Source organism: Balaenoptera ricei, chromosome 20 (assembly GCF_028023285.1).
Source record: "Balaenoptera ricei isolate mBalRic1 chromosome 20, mBalRic1.hap2, whole genome shotgun sequence".
Lineage (NCBI taxonomy): Eukaryota > Metazoa > Chordata > Mammalia > Artiodactyla > Balaenopteridae > Balaenoptera > Balaenoptera ricei.
The window spans coordinates 5,411,005-5,429,578 of NC_082658.1; the positions used below are offsets into that span (position 1 = coordinate 5,411,005).

The 18,574-nt window shown below is 47.5% G+C and overlaps 1 protein-coding gene across 8 annotated transcripts in view; it reads right to left on the reverse strand.

The window, feature by feature from the left end:
- Window positions 1-18,574, reverse strand: part of SLC39A11 (solute carrier family 39 member 11) — a 424,377-nt gene that overhangs the window by 114,591 nt on the left and 291,212 nt on the right. The gene's annotated exons all lie outside the window — the stretch shown is intronic.

Genomic DNA, 18,574 nt, shown 5'->3' on the forward strand with positions numbered 1-18,574 from the left:
GGGCAAGGCTAACACAATGACGTGCAAATTCCACTCAGAGCAGCGTGCCAGGCAGCTGCCCTTTCTTTTGACTGCAGCTCAGACGCTCTAAGTTATGAGGAGCGAGCCCTGGGCTCAGCCTCGAGTGGCAGGAAACTCCTTCGATCAGCTCAGCAGGCCTCTGGTCACAACAGAAAACCTGTTTTCTGAGCATATATGAGCATGCAGAGGAGCCTGGAAGTCACATCTCACTTGTTAAATGAGGCTTCCTTCCCCGTCCTCCTGGTAGTAACGGTCTTCAAATCCACCGGCTCCCATCAACAGCACCCAGGGAAGCCAGCCGGCCGGTTTGCCCTGTCTCCTTCACTTGGGGTCATCCCACATGCATGGCAGCTCCTTGCCCTGCTGTTCCCCGCACCCCTGCTCCAGGGTCCTGGAAGCACGCCCTCCCCGTGGCGTCGGGCTGTCATGACCAATTAGACGGCAGCCTGAGACGTGGTCTCTGCAGGCGGGACCTTCCAGCTTCCCCCGGGGAAATGTCAGATGGGGGGCGCGGGGGCAGGAGGCAGAGGAGGGAGGCCGGGGAAAGGTAGGGAGAGGGAAGGATGGAGACAATGTTTCACCAATGGGAGGCCAGAACGCAGGCCCTGGAGAGGACACGCAATGTCCAGAGCAAACCGCACACACCGAGATCCAAGAGCGTTGCAGCACCCTACCCGATACAGACGCAGCACTGACTGCGTGCAAGACACGGGAAGTGCTCGGTATACGGCAAGACACCATCCCCGGTCCTGATGTTCAAAGCGCGCACGCGTGCGTGCACATACACATGCACACACACACACACACACACAAAGGGTAAATGACAATATAATGCAAGGTGGCAGATGCCACAGGCTAAATAAGTGATTCACACAAGAGTTGTCAGAACGGAGCTGCCCACTGGGATGAGGCACCCCTGAGAGTTTCTGCAGGAGTTGGGGCGGTAACTCCCCAAATTCCCGCAGCGCTTCGGGGAAGACTACTCCCAAACGGAGAACGGTGCCTCAGCCGTGACTCCCTGCCCGTGCACGAGGAGTGCGCTCTGCTTTCCACGCGCAGGGCACTGCGACAGCCTGAGACGAAGCAAGGACCTGCCCACCGGGAGTTTACACTCTGAGGACGCGAGGTTCCCGTGTGCACCAATACTTGCGATCCAAGCAGCGCGTGGATCACAGATATTACTGGGAATGATAATAAATAAAAACAACGATGTGCCTGAGGAATGCCCAGCAGTCTACTCTACCGGGAGGCGATGTGGAACCTCTGCAGGGCTCAGTTTCCACAGCTGCAGAATGGGTTTGTGATCACTGACTGCGGTAAGGAACAAGGCGGCCACCGGCAGTACAGAGGCCTTGAATGTCTTTCCTTCTTCCTCCTTCCCTTCCAGCAAGGGGATCAGGCAAGAAGAAGACAGCATTAGACAAGGGCTTTAAAGGATGGGGTGCTGGGAATGGGAGGTGCTATTTATTCCAGGAAAGGCTGGAAAAAAAGGGCCAAGGGTTTGGGGAAGGCCGATTGATTGCAGTACACATAATCAGACCAGTGGGTCCACTTCCTGGCTCTTCGTAAGTGCCAAGTTGGCAGACACAGTCTCGTCTAATCCTCACCACTAACACATGAGATGCAAACCATGAGATGCAACCATCGCTGTCCAGATGAGGGGACTGATGCTTAGAGATATCAAGCATCCAACCCAAGCTAGTGGCAGTCAGAACCCAAACCCAGGTCCTTTGCTTCAAGGTATAGGCTCATAACCACTTCTTCAGGCTGCCTCTGGGGGGCGCTTCATGCCAAGGAGTGGAAGGCTTGATGACGGCGTTTGCATCTAGGATCTGGCAGGCTAGGAGTGAGTGCCCTGTGGCATGAAGGAGGTAGTGTCCCCCCACCTCTCTCTCTCTCACAGGAGTGAACGAGAGGGAGTAGCAGACTAGACTTGGGACTTTGGGAGTGCAGATCTAGAAAGGAGGGGGCTGGATGTAAGACTGAGGCGTCTACTTTGGGTTCCAGGGAGGCTGGTGTTGTCACTGACAGAAGGAAGGATTCCTGGTAGAGAGAGGATGAGACAGGCTTGGGTTACATATGTGAAGTGTGAAACACCCCAACCTATCCAAATGGGTCTTAACCTGCTCGGGCTGCTATAACACAACACCATAGACTGAGTGGCTTAAAATATAGAAATGTGTTTTTTCACAGTTCTGGGGCTGGAAGTGTACGATCAGAGCATCTGCATGGTTGGGTTCTGGTGAAGCCTCTCTTACTGGCTGTAGACAGCTGCCTTCTCGATGGATGTGTCCTCATAGGTGGAGAGAGACAGAGCTCTGGTGTCTTCCTCTTCTTATAAGGACACTAATCTCATTGTGAGGACTCCACCCTCATGACCTCATCTCAACCTAATTACCTTCCAAAGGCCCCTCCTCCAGATACCATCATGCTGGTGGTTAGGGCTTCAAAATTCATATGAATTTGGGGATGACACAAGCATTCAGTCCATGACAAAATGTCAGCATCTAGCTAGCGGAGTGAAGTGATAAGGGGGAGCTTGAGAAAGAAGAAAGGTCCAAATGTAGAGAACGAGAAGCATTTGGACAACAAGAGCTGAAAACCCGAGGGGGTGTGAGAAGGCCAAAGCAAGAGAGAAAGGGGCCAAGGGTGGGGGACCTGCCTTGGCTGGTGGTTGAGGGAAGAGGAATTGGTGAGGGTTTGGCTTGTGCACTCGGACATGAATGAGTGTGTGTGAGTGTGCAAGGGCGTGTGTGCACACGCATTGTTCATGCATGTATACATGAGAGAGAGAGAGATCACGTGAATGCAAGCAAGCAGGAGGGAAACCAGGGAAAGGCAGCGTGGAAGCCAAATGTGGAAAGCACTCCAGAAATGAGGAAGGAGGAGAAAGTCAAAACTGTATAATGCTCCACTAGGACCAGGAGATGCAGAAGAATTTAAAAGCAGCTAAGAGACTTAGCAACCAGGGGGGCAACAGATTAATATATAACCGTTTTCATGAAGTGATAGGGGACTAGACACTGCAAGCAAACTGAGGAAGGGGCTAGGCAGAAGACAATGACTCAAAGGACAGCAGGGCCAAAAGAAGGACTTGCAGGATGTTAGAGAGATTTGCTTGTTTACAGATAGAGAATTGAGAAGGAGAAAACAAAGAGTCCAGAGCAGGGAGGGTACTGCAAGCCAGCTCTGGAAATGGGATGGGCTGTCTAGAATTTAGAAAACAGGGAATGAAAGGGGCAGAAAAGTGAAATGCCAGAATTAGTAGTATATTTATATCATGTGACTCAAAGATGACACTTAAAACTACTGTGCCACGCAATGGGATATTATTCAGCAGTAAAAAGGAATACAGTACTGGCACGGACTGCAGCATGGATGAACCTTGAAAATGTTATGCTCAGTGACAGAAGGCAGACACAAAGGATCATATATTACACGATTCCATTAGTATGAAACGTCCAGAACAGGCAAATCTGTAGAGACAGAAAGCGGATTATCAGTTGCCTAGGTCTGGGGAGGAATACGGCTAAGGGGTGCAGGGTTTGGGGGGCAGTGAAAAGTTCTTAAGTTGATTGGGGTGATGGTTGCACAACTCTGAATATACTAAAAGCCATTGAACTGTACACTTTAAATGGGTGAGTTGTATGGTATGTGAATTATACCTCAACAGAGCTGTTAGAAAATTTACTATGTATGCATATGGATGTGAGGGGCCTTTGGGGGTGATAAAAGTTCTACATTTGGATTATATGGATGTTTGCACAATTATAAACTTACAAAAAAACACTGAATTGTACATTTAAAACTGGTAGATTTGGGGCTTCCCTGGTGGCGCAGTGGTTGAGAATCTGCCTGCTAATGCAGGGGACACGGGTTCGAGCCCTGGTCTGGGAAGATCCCACATGCCACGGAGCAGCTGGGCCCGTGAGCCACAACTACTGAGCCTGCGCGTCTGGAGCCTGTGCCCCGCGACGGGAGGGGCCGCGATAGTGAAAGGCCCGCGCACCGCGATGAAGAGCGGTCCCCGCACCGCGGTGAAGAGTGGCCCCCACTTGCCTCAACTAGAGAAAGCCCTCGCATGAACCGAAGACCCAACACAGCCAAAAATAAAATAAATAAATAAATAAATAAAGTAGCTATAAAAAATAAAAGTGCTTTTAAAAAAAAAAAAAAAAAAAACTGGTAGATTTTATGGTACATCAATTATATCTCAATAAAGCTATTTAAAACAATAAAAATTTTTTTAAAACTTCACAATGTAGATAAAACACTCTATAAGAGTTTCTGTACATTTGGATTAAAACGCTTCAAAAATATACCACGCCATCTATCAAATAAGAATTACAGTTCTGCAGAATCACTGTGAGGATAAGAGATCTTTTTTGTGACCCACAGAAGACTCTCAATAGAGTACAGCTCTGATTAAGGGGAAGAATCTCAACTCTGAAGCTGCAGCCTCTGAGATACAACCCAGGGAGGGAGATAAGAGGATTTCCCCTCCTGGGTGGAGAGTAGGCTTGTGGCCCCAGGGATAAACTTGGCCCTGAAATCACACTGGCCAATGTGAGTGGGGAGGGGAGGGAGCGAAGAGATGCAACATCAAGGAATGGGGAAGGGCTAGAAAAGTCATTTCTAGCTGTTGGACAAGAGAGAACTGTGCATTGTAACCGGCAAGGCTTTGTAGATGCCCTGGGGGAAGCAAGAAAGAGGATGGTCATATGCGTCAGCTGGCTGTGTTCCCAAAGCCCAAAGGATGTGTCCAAGTCCCCATCGCAGATGAGCCAGCCCCAGACTGCAAGTGTCCACAGAATCCCTCTGCCTGTTGGGACAAGCCACTGAGTGGTCCTGAGGGACCCGCAAGGGCAAGCACCCAGCCTCAGCTCTTTTAAACGCATGGTCCCTTCTACCAGACAAGAATGGGATGTCTTCCCCAACGTTCACTGCAGCACTATTTACAATAGCCAGGTCATGGAAGCAACCTAAATGCCCATCGACAGACGAATGGATAAACATGTGGTACATATATACAATGGAATATTACTCAGCCATAAAAAGGAACGAAATTGGGTCATTTGTAGAGACGTGGATGGATCTAGAGACTGTCATACAGAGTGAAGTAAGTCAGAAAGAGAAAAACAACTATCGTATATTAATGCATATATGTGGAATCTAGAAAAATGGTACAGATGAACCGGTTTGCAGGGCAGAAATTGAGACACAGATGTAGAGAACAAACGTATGGACACCAAGGGGGGAAGTGGCGGGGCGGTGGTGGTAGTGGTGGGATGAATTGGGAGATTGGGATTGACATGTATACACTGATGTGTATAAAATAGATAACTAATAAGAACCTGCTGTATAAATAAATAAATAAAATAAAATTTAAAAATTCAAAAAAAATAAATTAATTTTTTTTAAATGGGATGTCTTTCTTTCTTGTTTGTAGAAACAAGGGCTTTGGTTTTCCCATCAGCAGATTAAATCTCAATGCCATGTGCTGCTTTTAGCCACACTGCACCCCTGAAGCACCTGCCCCCGGCCTCACTGCCCCTGGTTAAGGACCCCCAGTGCAGCTCCATCCCGCACGGTACAGCAGGGGCAATGCTTCCAGAATCTTGGGCTCGCAAATATTGTTATGGGGTCACACTCTCCAGCCAGCCTTTCGGCCAGCCAAGGGCTTGGCAAGTGACCTCAAATGCAGACTTCACTGGCTGTGTCCCTGCCTTTGCAGAAACAATTAAGGACCATGAACCTTTCCAGGGTTGAAGCATCTCTGCATCCAGAATCTGCACCACCTGCTTGGGCATGAACTCTTGGGCAGAGAAAACCAGCACACTCAGGGGACGCAAAGAAGCCAGACAGGCTACCGAGGGGCCTGGGCTGTGCCGCGCTAGGCAGGTATGGCGTGCCACTTCCTTTGTGGACGCAGGGCTTAAAGAGTTTAAAAGATGATGGTAAGCCCCGCGGTGAGGTTCCTTCTGGTGTCCTTTTTCCATCGCTTGGCAACAGACCCACTGAGAGCGGACCCCACCCCAGCCAAGTCCTCAGACCCTAGAGGGCAGATCCCATCAGTTTTCTCAGCTTTGCATCTCCACGCCCGGCACAGAGTGGACCCTTGATAGGTATTTAATAGAATAAAGGATGAGTCTCGCTTCATCCTTCCGCCAAGCTCCCCACTGTGGTCTTAAACGGAGGGGAGGTGAGGAGGACCATGGAGGTGAAGATGATTCAGCCAGGATTCAGGTATTTTTGCTGCCGCCCCGTGGTAAGATGCCCTTCTTTTTCTCAGGCCTCATCAATCACACCCCATTCTCACCAACCTAACACACAAAATGAACTCTTGGAGACAAATGCCTGCAGTCCATGCCAGAGCCCTTGTTCCTGTTTCTACATTTCTTTGTAAACATTGTCCTGATATATTTTTATTCTGAGTCCCCACGTTTGAATGTGAAGTCCTAGGATCGTGGAATCACCATCTATGATTTCCCCGGAGTCCTGCATGGATCTCTGTCCAGCAGCCACCGTCATGGAAAGCCCTGGCCCCAGTGCAAAGCCAGCAGGGGGCCACACACCCGTGTTGGAAGCATGCACCCCGCTTCACTCCCACTCCCAGCCCAGGCCAGGGTGTGTGGCCATGACTTGGAATTTAGAGTCTAGAGTTGGATACAATCTATTACAAAGATACCTAAGCAATTTAACTGCAACTCTAAGACTGCAAAACGAATGGTTAACCACACAAGAAGGTAATGTGCTTTCAAGCAGCTTAAAAGCTTTTGCTGATGAGGGAGGCAGAGTGGAGTAGTAGCAGGACCACCCAACAGCTCAAGAGCCCTGCTTCTGGTCCCATCTCTGCCACTACCTGGCTGTGGAAGCTTGGACAAGCCAGCCAGTTTCTTGATCTGTAGAGTGAGCATACCAAGGTAAACTAGATAATTTCCAAAGTCCCCATCAGCGAAGGACTTTACTATTCTAGGACACATGGATGAACAAGTGCGATGATAAATAAATACCAGGTCTGTTCTTGTAACTCCCTCCTGTGCGTGTAAATATCGTGATACTATTTCAAGAGTCGCGGTGGGTGGGGGAGGGGCTCAGTTCTCACATGAGCAATCCTACCTGAGAATCAGCATCCCTCCCCCTACTTTTGGTGACGGCACCCGCCTTTCTTTGAGAATGCCCCCACCTCCAGCCCTTGCGGTCTTGATGGGACTGCTGAACAAACCCCATCCCACCCTCACCTCCAGGCTGCACATGAAACTCTCACCCACCCTCACCCCGGCCTGCTGGCATCCCAGGCCTCTACAGAGGCCAAGCTCGAGGGAGGCTGACGGGCGAGCTGGGGTGCCGGCAACAGCAGACCAGCTTGTTAATTCAGTGGACTTTGCAGTTAGCACGTGGAGTTGGCCGCAGGCGATGCCTGATGTTCGGTTTGTCCTAAGTGCTGTCGGGCATCTGAGGACAGCGGATTAATATTCATGAGGGCAGAAGACCCGGCCGGCATTCCCTCCTTCTGTTGATGGGTGAGACACAGCCTCAAGCCTCCCTTCCCCCTGTTTGCAGGCTTGGATTTGAAGATGACCTCATCAGTTCGCTCGGGAATGGCAGGTGGGCTCCCACATCAACTCGAGGCTCCAACGGCGGAGACCAGGAGATGGAACTGACTTGTGTCAAACTTCTCTGGCCCCGAGATCCTTTAAAGCACGGAAATAGGGAGACACCTGTTCCAGTCACACCTGGCGATCCTTTCCACTAATGAAAGCGGTACCTGTCATTTTAGTGGGATTTGGGGAAGAAGTAGAAATGCAGGTGCTAAAGCTGCCATGTTTAAAGGAAGTTTGCTTAACTATCTGAAGTCTCTGTTCTGTTTTGTTTAACTTTTAAAATAGAGAAAACACTAGTAGTAATAATCACGGAATAGTATGGTAAGAAAATGTCTTTCCCAATTCTAAAACAGTATTGGTTAATCTACTGAAGCTAAACATATATCTACCCCTCACCCAGCAATTCCATCCCTAGGTATATACAAGAAAAATGAGTGTACATGTCCACTAAAACACACATGGCTTTTCTTCTAATGGCTCCAAACTGGAAACACCCAAGTATCCAACCACAGCAGAATGGACACATGGCAGCATATATAAATCAGTGGAATTCTATTCAGCAGAATAATAACAATAATAGTAAATGGATGCAACATATTCATGAAAGAATCTCAAAGCAAAAGAAGCCAGATACAGAAGAGAACGTGCAGTATGATTCCACTAAACGATATTCAAGAACAGGCGAAAACTATTTATGATAAAATAAGTTAGGGAAGGGAGGTAAGGAAGTCTTCTGTGTTGCTAGAAACATTTTGCCTTGACCTGAATAGCGGTCACAGGGTTGTAGACATACGTAAAAATTCTTTGAGGTATATATTTAAGATGTCTTACTGTGCATGTGTTATAACTTGATTTTTTAAAAAGAAAAAAATATCACAAAGTGTAATTTTAAAGCTTTGCGGGAAAATATTTTCTGAGAAAAAAAAAGATACATTATATTTTTAGAAACCCACCTGGGTCTCAGAAGTAAGGGGAGGGGCCGGGCATCTTTGTACATCAGAGGTGCAGTCACTGAGATGCTGTAACTAAAACACAGAGCTTAATCCTTCCTCCTCCAGCTCTGGGTTCAGTGGTGTGATCCTTGGCAAGTCACACCTTTTCTGAGCTTCAGCCATGACGGACATTATTTTATTTATTTATTTATTTATTTATTTGGCTACATTGGGTCTTCGTTGCTGCGTGTGGGCTTTCTCTAGTTGGGGCGAGCGGGGACTACTCTTCGTTGTGGTGCTCAGGCTCTAAGCACGCAGGCTTCAGTAGTTGTGGCACGCAGGCTTCAGTAGTTGTGGCACGCAGGCTTCAGTAGTTGTGGCTCGCGGGTTCTAGAGCACAGGCTCAGCAGTTGTGGTGCACGGGCTTAGTTGCTCTGCGGCATGTGGGATCTTCCCGGACCAGGGCTTGAACCCGTGTCCCCTGCACTGACAGGTGGATTCTTAGCCACTGAGCCACGAGGGAAGTCCAACATTATTTTTAATGTTCACTTCTAAATTCTTTGACCACTGAGTAAAAGGTGGGATTTTTTTTTTTTTTTTTTTGACAAAAAGGTCTTCTATCTCTTTCCTCCTTTTCAACCAGACACACAATTTCTTTGCTCTTATCCTCCCACCACTGACCGGATGAGAAGCTCTCAGCGTTCAGAGACCACATCACCTGTGTCTTCTCTACTCAACTAAGTACCTCAGTGAGATGAATACAGCAGACACTGTTAGATGAAAGAGCCTTATTTTGCCATAAAGTATATTGGATCTAAAGCAAAGACTTATATCTATAAACCTATGAAATCTACAATAAAGCTGATGCATCCACAATAAAAATTCTATCAGCCAAGCTGTCTAACAATATAAGGTTTTGGAGAGAGTAACTATTTCTACCAGCCAACTTAATGGACCCGTGAATAAACTGCCTTTTTCCCCCACCTCGAACTTGGCTTTAGTAAAAAATGATATTGTATTTCCTTTGGCCAAAAATAAGAAAAACTAAACATATTGTGTTTGGAGAGAAAGCTACTCCCCGAGGTCATCTTAATTTAACCAGAGATCATTTCTGTGGGAAGACAAGTATCTGGGCATTCAGTTTGATGGGCTGGCAGCCTTTTTCCTTCAGCAGATCTTCCCCCAGAGTCGAGTGTAAGAATCAGCACCATTATATCCTAGACATTTGGGGCGCTATTTGAAACCAGAGCAACAATAAAAAGTAATGTGAACCGGAATGATTTAGAATCTAGAGTCTAGGGTTGGATACAACCATTACAAAGATGCCCAAGCAATTCAATTACAACTGTAAGGCTGCAAAAGGAATGGCTAACCACACAAGAAGGTAATGTGCTTTCAAGCAACTGAAAAGCTTTTGCTGATGAGTGAGGCAGAGTGGAATAGTAGCAGGACCATCCAACAGCTCAAGAGCCCTGCTTCTGGTCCCATCTCTGCCACTAGCCAGCTGTGGAAGCTTGGACAAGTCATCCAGTATCTTGATCTGGATAAAATGGGTAAACTAAGTAATATCCAAAGTCCCCTTTACATGATGAACTTTACTATTGTATGATACATGGATAAAAATTGCAAAGATAAATACAAAGTCTGCTCTTATAACTTCCTCCTGTGCCTGCAAATATTTTGACAGTCTTTAAAGAAGCACTGTGTCTGGGAGGGGCTCAGTTTTCGTATGCTCAGAATCCCTACCTCTTCTTTGTGGAGACAGCACTCTGATTTTCTCTGAGAAACCCCACCAGACTAGGCCAATCAGATTTTCTCTTCCAGAATTAAACCTTGAGCGGAACAATACAGGGGCAGAAAAGAGTTGTTTCTGAGTCATTATGGTGTCAGCCCTTTGAAGAGACTGTCTATTAGCTGACATCTACCATTGCAGATCTTGGGATGTCTCACCCTCGGTCCCCCAAGGCCTAGCTATTCCGTTTTCCTTTTGATTCTCTGAGTTACTCCTTATACTTCTGATAAACTCCTTGGTATGACTAAGCTGGCCAGAGCTGACCTCTGTTGCTTGCAAAGAATCCTAACTGACACGGAACTCTTTTCTGGTCTATCGTGGAACTTTATCTTTTGAAGTAATAGAATTGTATTCATTTTAAAGTATCCTAAAACAAAACAAAACAAAACTAGATTTTAAAAATCTAATAAGACATCCCTTTCCTTTAACTAGAAAAAGTGGAGCTATTGCACATTCCGAGTCATAAACTTAATTTTCTGCTGTCACTGTACTCAGATTAACTTGGTAAAAGAGCATGGCTCTTTATCATGCTGGACCAGAACTAAGGTCAACTGCATTCAAGTATCAAACCCTGGAACTAGTTCTGTCCTCCTCTATAATCAGGGATATCACCAGAATCCTTTGCAACTCTTGGCAGCATCCAATCTACCAAGCACTCCCTGGAGAGAAAAACAGAAGCTGATCACTCAGCCAAAAGCCCATTATGGCACCTCTGGGATTTCTTCTGCCAGGAAAGCAATGAGCTTCTTTTTAGCAGGTGGTCCAAAGCTATGCCAGAGCTATGACTTCCAACGTTACTTTTGAAAAGAGTAAAATGCCTATGGTCAGGGCAGAATGGCACAGAGGGGGGCTTCAAGGAAGGACACCTACACCCCATTAACAAAGACTAGAGTCAATCTCCCTGCTAGTGTGGCTTTGGGACCCAACATTGAAAACTTGTCACTGACAGTGCTACTTATTTATCGTTGGGGATGGCTGGTTATAAGGCTTTGAGGATGACTTTCTTGAAAGGGCGCAGGGAGACATATCATGGGACTTACCTGGTCTCAGAACTGCTGCTGACAAAGACAACCAGCATCACCCTCTCGTTCTAAAACCGTGCTGTCCAATACGGTAGCCACGTGTGGCTATTTAAATTTGAATGAATTAAAACTAAATAAGATTACTATCCGCATGTCCAATATGGTTGCTAGTGGGTACCATATTGGCCAGGGCAGATACTGACTATTTCCATCACCGTAGGACGCTCTCTCTGTTGGAAAGTACCGATCTACACAGAGGGGCCTGATGCTCTGTGCAGGTCTCAGTGAGGAGCGGTCCCTCCAGAACGGTGCTACTCCCCAGTGGTCCCAGGGAAAGTGGGGGAGCAAGGAGGACAACCACATCAAAGACCCCCTTGAAGAGAAGTAGCAGAGTAAGGATGAAAGAACGTCTCCTTACTCAAGACAAGGGAGGGGCCGCCCCAGGGAAAATGCCTGCAGCGCTCGGCACGCTTCCCTGGGGAACTGCTCTCTGACCGTCTCCTGGAAGAGTCCCGAGGGCAGAAGGTGGCTAGGAGAACTCCAGTGGCAGCCTGAGGAGGGGGGGCTGCCTGGGAGTAGCCTGCATTTCCAGAGGGCAAAGGGGCCAAGCGAAGGGGACCTGATACAATCTGTAAAGGTTCACCCCTCAGAGGTCTACCTACAAGGGCACATTGACTCTCATGGAACTGGTGCAGAGAGGACCACTGGGGGTGAGGGGGACTCCTAAGTGGTCATCACAAGAAGCCCTGCCCCCACCAGTGGGTATTCCCATGAGGAGGCTCAGAAGACCCCTCCAAATTAGGACCCCATGAGATACAGGTTCCACACTTGAGCATATGCTACCTTGAGGGCACCAGCACTGACTGAATCGCAACCCTGACCTTCAGGGAAGACCTTCTGGCAGCCGCCTCCCCACCTCTTCCTTCTCTCTCCCTTCAACTGCAAGGCACCAGCAAGATGAGCAAAATAGGGGGTTAAAAAAAAACACACAAGGAAAAGAGAGACCACCCACCTCCGACCCACTGTGGGCCGCTAAGGCTAATCACACCAGGAGCTCTTGGTGGAGAGGCGGCACTGAAGTTACGGTGGACTGGCTCGTCAGCACTGAACGTGACAATCAACCCAAAACTTACTGGAAAATTTAGGTTTCTGCTCGTGAAAGCATCCAGGGGTGAGGAAGGGAGAATCAACAGGGGAGTTAGATAGACAGGGATGTGAAAATAAAGCCATTCTATGATGTTACCCTACAAATTCAGAAGGTTCTAGAAGAAATGCATGAGAAAGGTGTAGCCCAGGTAGGACAGAGGGATGCAGTAAGCCCATGAAGAGCTGGTGGTGGTAAGAGAACAGCATTAAGAATGACACCAGAGACCTGCCAGTTTTGGAAAGTAGACCACTGGCCATGGCAACACCATAAGGCATAGAGAACTAGCTCCATCTTACACAGAGAAAATGGTGGCTCAAAGAAATTCAACAGCTAGCGCAAGAAGACTAGTGAGTGCCCAAGCCGGGATTCAAACTCCAGTGGGCTCTTCACCACCACACTGCCACTTCTGCAGGGAGTGGTCTTGAATGGGGGGCCCTTTTCAAGAGGTAGCTTAAGCACATCACTGGTTCTGAGACTCTCTGGTAAACCACTGTGTAGGGCAGAGCTGATGCTGACTTCCGATATCTGTTCTCCCCCTTTTCTTAGCAAGAGAACACAGTGTACTTGAACTTTCCAGAAGGCAGAGCAAGAGTTTGAAGTTGTCCTCCTTGGTACTATCGGAAGAAAGGAGTGATGGCTGGAGCTCCAATGGCGATCTTGGACTATGAGGCAACTTTAAAGCCACATGCAAAGCAAAAAACTAGAAAATGCCTATGTCTCTGGATTTGTTTTGTATTTGCCATACCCATGCTGGACTGCCTGTCTCCAGACTTCTTTTCAATGAGAGAAGAAACCATTGTTTGAGGTTTTCTGTGTAGGCAGCCAACCCCTTATCCTAACTGGGAAATCAGAAAGACCACTGGAGAGATTACATACCATAGTCTTCAAAGTCCTACATGCCTCCTTCGAAAGCATCTTGACAAGATTTCTGTGGGCTGAGAAAAGTTCCTGACAGTGGTCTTCCGGTTGTAGAGTATATGTATATCTCCACGACCGTATTCCTCAGATTGGGCTTGAACTCAGGGATCCCTACACCTTTTACAGGCATAAACTCCCAGACACAGCTTTGAGCAACGGTGGCATTGGGGAGTTATTTTTTAAAACATCGCTTAGCTATTTCTTTTGCTCTTTCTTCCCACCCCCATCCCTGTGCTAGGGAGAAAAAAAAAAAAAATTAGCCAGGCAAGAGTACATTCAATTCCCTTTCTTAATTAGAAGCAAAACATTTGGAAAGCGGTGGCACAGTCGCTTGAAGAGCATTTGCAAATTATCCACGAGCGCAAAGCTAGCATATTAAGCAAAGCAACGGGGGTTGGAGAATACATTCCAGGCTAGTGGAGAGGGTGATCCAGACCTGCAGAGGCATCTGTCAGTCGCAGCTGGTGCAGGGCTCCTAATCCCTTCACTCATTGCTGGCCACGCACGGAGAAGGGCTCGCGTGAAATACAAAAACAAAAAAAAAAAAACCCAAAGTGCCAACAGCATCGCCACGAACTCTATCATCCCAAACTAACACAGCAGAGCACCTAATGGATTTTAGGGAAGCTTTCAGATAAATAATCATTTCCTGGTAGCGGAGATTAGATTTCATACACCATGGCTCAGCCCAAGCTGAAGCAGAGAGATGTGAAGAACAGAGTTCTTTTTCTAAAAGAAAAATTCACTTCTAATCCACTAATAGACAAGGAACTATGCCTTCCAAACTCTGTGGCCTGGGGAAGGAAGTAGTTATCTTGATCATGAGCATTTTCTGACTTCAGCGGTTCTTGGGAGCCAGCTGTGTCATAGCAGATGTAGGAATGGCTGACTACAGCAGATCCTGGGCTTCCTTTCACCGAAAAATGTTAAGAGCAAGTTGGCACACAGTAGGCACTCAATGGATGCTGGCTATGACAACGCCATGACCTCCCAAGATAAGCCAGGGTATTTCATTTTTAGACAGTTCTAACTAAAAAAGCTATTCCTTAAGCTGTGCTAACATCTATTCCCCTGTACGTTTCACTCCTTGGTTCTACTTCCGGTTTGGAAGGGAACACAGGATGAACCCAGAGTCTTTTCGCCATGGTGGTCCCTCTAAGATGGAAACTAGATTCTATCACCCACATCTGCTTTCTCCAGCCTAAAAGGTCCAGTCATTTGAGCCACTGCTTCCTCTTCGAGTTTCTAGCCCAGCAGGCTGGAGACTCTCATCTGCAGGCCCACGGGTGTGGAGCTGTCTTCTACCCTTGGGTACTCGGAGGAGGGCGCAGATGGACCAGGAGCCCCGAGGGGAACCACTTCTTGGGGTTGACTTAGCTTCCCGGGGCTTCCTCAATGCCTCGCAGAGAGGAGGTGAGCAATGAATACTGAGACCAGTAAATGACTGAATGAACGATTATGTCTCTTACTGAATTAAAACCCAAATTCTTTTTCTTGCTCCTGAACATGCTTTTATCACGTGTTTGGGGGATCTAATTTCAGGACTCTACTTGGGTCCCTGTTTCTACTCATTTTCACCTCGTTAGAGCCCATCAGAATTCCAGTGTGTTGAGATCTTCTGATTTAATGACTTAATCATCCCACAAATTACCTGTCCCTCCCAGCTTTGTGTCAGCTACAGACTAATTGGCATGCCATCAATATACTCATCTGAGTTGATTAATTATATTTGGCTTATATTCGTATTACAGGTTTTTTAAGGGGCAGGGTAAACATCCTTTGTCTTGTCTTTCTGAACGGAGGGTGTTATGGACTCAACTGTGCCCCACAAAACCCATATGCTGAAGTCCTAACCCCCAGGACCTCAGAACTTGACCTTATTTGGAAATAGGGTTGTTGTAGATACATTAGCTAAGATGAGGGCACACTGGAATAGGGTGGGTCCCGACTCCAACATGACTGGTGTCCTTATAAAACAGACACTTATAGCGGGAAGACGAACGTGACGAGACACAGGGAGACGACGGCCATCTACAAGCCAAGGAGAGAGCCTGGAACAGACCCTTCCCTTGCAGCCTCAGAGGAACCACCCTGCCGACACCTTGATGTTGAACCTCCATCCTCCGGAGCTGTGAGGCAATAAATTTCTGTTCTTTAAGCCCCTCAGTTTCTGGTACTTTGTTAAGCAGCCCTAGGAGACTAATACAGAAGGAGAGGAACACATGGCCCTGGGGGCCCTCTCAGCTAAAATTGTTACCTCTGAGACATGAAGAAGCTTTATCTGTGCCTTAAACGCGCCAGGGGGGAAGGGAGCATTTAGGTACCACTCCTGGATGTGGTCCCCTTCAATTCTTCAGCCTGCTGACACAATAGCATAGAGCAGATGTGAACTTTTGTGGCTTTGACAAAGAATCCCTTGAGGATGGCCGTGAGGATTTTTTTTTCTTTATTACGAGCGCCAGAGTTCAGAGGAAGATATCTAGGTTTATCGATTACCACCATCTGAAACATGCAAATAATTCAAAGATGGAGAATGGAAAAGGGCATGCTGCTGCTGTGAAATCTCCAAAAAGAACATCTCACCCCCATGGAAAGAGAAAAGCTGGGACAATAAATGAAAACTCCGAATTCAAGAGCCAAGTTGTGTAACAGCAGGGGGTGGGTCCTGGGGTCCACACGTCTGATAAGAAATCAGGATTAAAATCGTTGCTTAATTCTGTCTGTATCAGAAAGTGCTCACTGATAACAAAAAAAGATGCAAACCTCAACTCCCTGTTTGTCAACTTGGGTACTAACTCAGCTGTGTCTTGGATAACAGATCAATTTGTTAAAAACGCACACAGCAGAAGAAGCTACTTCTCTTCTTCCAGTTGTCAGAGCAAAACTCCTTTACTCTTCTGTCCAGCAACCTGAAGGAAAACAAGGGAATTTGTGGCTTGGTTTCCTTGACAACCTTATCTTCACTCCAGGCACCGTCTCCTGTCTCTAAGCAACAGCGCACTCTTCAGAATTACCGGGTGGTAAAACCCAGCACTCATCGGGAGTCTTTGAGGACCAAGCAAATCAGGGCAGAGCAACTGGTCCCTTACAGGGCAGGGGCCCAGGAGCACGGAAAGATGAATGGACCCAAATGTCCTCCCCAGACCCCATGCACACCCCAGCATTCCCCCCGAGTCCTTGGCGCTTGGAATTCCACGTCTCCACCCTCCTCCCCTGGTTTATTCCTCTGTCCTCTGCAGGGGTCAGTGACTCAGTTCATCAGCTGGCTTCCCCCCCACACGCCCCACGGCCGACAGAAAAGCCCTACGTGGCCCTTGTGTGAAGGAGAGGCTGACCCCGGAGCACAGGGCACAAAAAGGAAAGCTAAGATGCCACCGTGACTTTTCGTAAACAAATGGCTCGGCTGGAGAAAAGTGTCTGATTAAAAGAGAAGGGTTGCTGGGTTGACATTTAAGAAGACTTTGTTTGCACCTGAAAACAGGATTCAGAGATTTTTATTTCTTCCCCGGCACCAGGTCCCCACCTCTGCCCTAGCATCTCTGCGCCAGGAAGCGTTTCTGAGAATATACAGAGAGGAGCAAGTGAACAGAATCGCTGGAAATGAAAGCTCTGAACCTTAATGACAGCAAGAGAAGAGAGCTGATGAGTGCGAAGCTCGGAAGTTGAAAGGGAATGAGATCTGGAAGGCAAAGGTGCCGGTAAACGGCGCTTTCGACTGCCGTGTCCAATAATCAGGATCACTGCTGCTTACCTGGTACCTTTATGTCTCAGGCAGGCTCATTTCCACGAACATAGTTCGTTCTTATATCACCCGTGAAGTAGGGGTTGGGGCGAGAATTATTCACCTTCCTTCCTTCAACTTGGAAGTTGAAAGTTGTCAAACGTAACGATCACACAGTTATTTTCAAAATGAGATAAAAACTAGAGACTCTGATTCCTAACTCTTACTTATCCGCGGTTTGGCTCGTCTAAACTGCTATAATGCAAATGCAATTTCCAAGTTTTCTTGTCCCCAGGAGCTGTGAGTTATTTGCTGATTAATGTTTTTCAGGAGCCCATTAACATGACAGATCTGTTTGAGATTCCTGTCCTTGTTCGTTCTCCCTTGAGTGGAATTATTAAGTAGAAAAGCCCGATTTCACCGTCAAGCCCTCACCCGAGTTCCATTTCCAATAGCTGCTTTGCCGAGGGTGGCGCTGAAGCCTCGAGCAGGGGCTGCAAAGATCAGCTGATTAGGGACACTTCCAGGGTCAGGAAAAATACCAAGTAGTGGGAGGAGGAGATTAGGGGCTGGGGGAGTGACTGTGCTGAGTGATTTGTAGGACACGAGGGGCATGGCAAGCTTCGGCACAAGGTCCGGGGCAACAGGAAATGGGATCAAATATATACTCCCAATAGCTACCAACCAGGGCAAGGGCGGGCAGAGTCACCGCTGATTAGGGCGAGACCTTGAATGAGGATGTGGTGCCGCCCCTTCGGGCAGGTAATACCCAAAAAACACAGACCATGGGGTTGTCTAGTCTCTAAAGAATGGGGCCTCTGAAGATGGGTGGTTTGAAATGGCTTGAAATTTTAGTCTCTAAAGAGTTGGGCCTCTGAAGATGGGTGGTTTGAAACGGCTTGAAAATCTAGGTGTTGGAGGGAGCTCGGGTTCATGGAAAGCCCCCAAGGGGCTGCACACAGACTCAACTGGCAACCTTTAGGCTCGCTGTCAGGAGCCGTGCATCTTTTCCTCTCTGCGCCCAAATCCCCAGGCTGAGTGCACCACCTCTGAAGGGGTCTCCACGTCGCCAAGAAGATGTGAGCCCAAAGCAACGGACGTTGTTGAGTGAAGTCACATCTGTGCTAAGCGGGGAGCTCGAATGGCAATTAGCTCCCTGAAAAGGGAGACAAACCAACGAGGGCAGGGATGGACCACAAAGTACATTTAGGCGTCATTTCACTCGCTGTACTTAATCAGAGAAAGGAAAAGAAAATGGAATGTTGATTTCAGGATTCATCCTTGGTTAATTGGTATTTGCAGAACACAGTAACATTTTAATTATTTTCAACGCCACATCACAACAGCTATCAAGGGAGTACAGACAAAATAGAATAAACAGGGACTTATTAAATACATAATTAATGTGCACTAAAAT